This window comes from Garra rufa, chromosome 14 (genome assembly GCF_049309525.1).
Source record: "Garra rufa chromosome 14, GarRuf1.0, whole genome shotgun sequence".
Lineage (NCBI taxonomy): Eukaryota > Metazoa > Chordata > Actinopteri > Cypriniformes > Cyprinidae > Garra > Garra rufa.
Genome location: NC_133374.1, coordinates 29,269,990 through 29,271,167, shown reverse-complemented (window position 1 = coordinate 29,271,167; position 1,178 = coordinate 29,269,990).

The following is a 1,178-nucleotide window of genomic DNA, read 5'->3' as shown; positions in this document are numbered from 1 at the left end:
TATTTATAATAATAATAATAACAATTTTATTAAGCCTGGCTAATAATTAATAATAATTCATAATTAAGCTAATTATTAATCAAGAAATAAAAAAAAATGAATTAATAATTAATCCTGGTTTCCACAAAAAAGTTAAGCAGCACAACTTTTTTCAACATTTTAATAATAATAATAATAATAATAATAATAATAATAATAATAATAATAATAATAATAATAATTATTATTATTATTATTATTATTTATTTATTTATTTATTTATTTATATTTTTAATATTATTTTTATTTAATTTTTATTAAGCAAGGTTAATAATTCAATCCTAAAAATATTAATAAATAACTAAATAAATACAATCATCATGACAAAAATTGTATTTGTATTAAACTTATTTGCAAATAATAATATTTTTACATTTTAATACGTTTCAATATATACAACATTTGAATAGTAGTGTATACATAATCTATAAATTGTATTGTTAACAGATAACGTCCACAGAGACGAAAAGACAGACAGTTCAAATGTTTAAATTCAAAATAAGTACAGCCTGAAATTGCCTATAGAATCACCTCTGTGACCTCCACTTAACCAACAGAAGCCGCAATTCTTGAATCCAAGACCAACATACAAATATAGTTAACCCCTACATAAAGATGCTAAAGGAGAGCAGAAACTAGACTCCTGCTCAATCAATGAAGGTGGTCTGATCACTGTTTCTGTTTCCTGCATGTTTGTGGTTGGAGAAACCCCAAGCATGCCCTTAACCCACAAATGTTGTGAGGGATCCATGCAGAATGGATTTTTATGTAGGAACCATTAAGTCTGATGACTGTAGGGAATGGTTCAGTGGGAGCAGCTGCATCTAGTCCAGCACTTCACTTTGATATCCCCATATTCCAGCATGCCAGGATCATTCCTGTTATGTTGATTATTTTTATGATGGCAAGAAAATGAACAGGAAGGACCAAAACAAGAAGACAACAAAGAGCTAAAATGAAACATTTCTCAGTTGTGGATTGACATAAGATTTAGGCAATTTGTATATTTTTAAAGCATTTTTAGAATGATACAATTTATTTATTTTATGTTTTATTTATTAATTTTTTTTACAGTAAAATAAATAAACTAAGATCTTAAAACTTCAGAAAATCCATTACATGCTAAAGTGGACTGATGT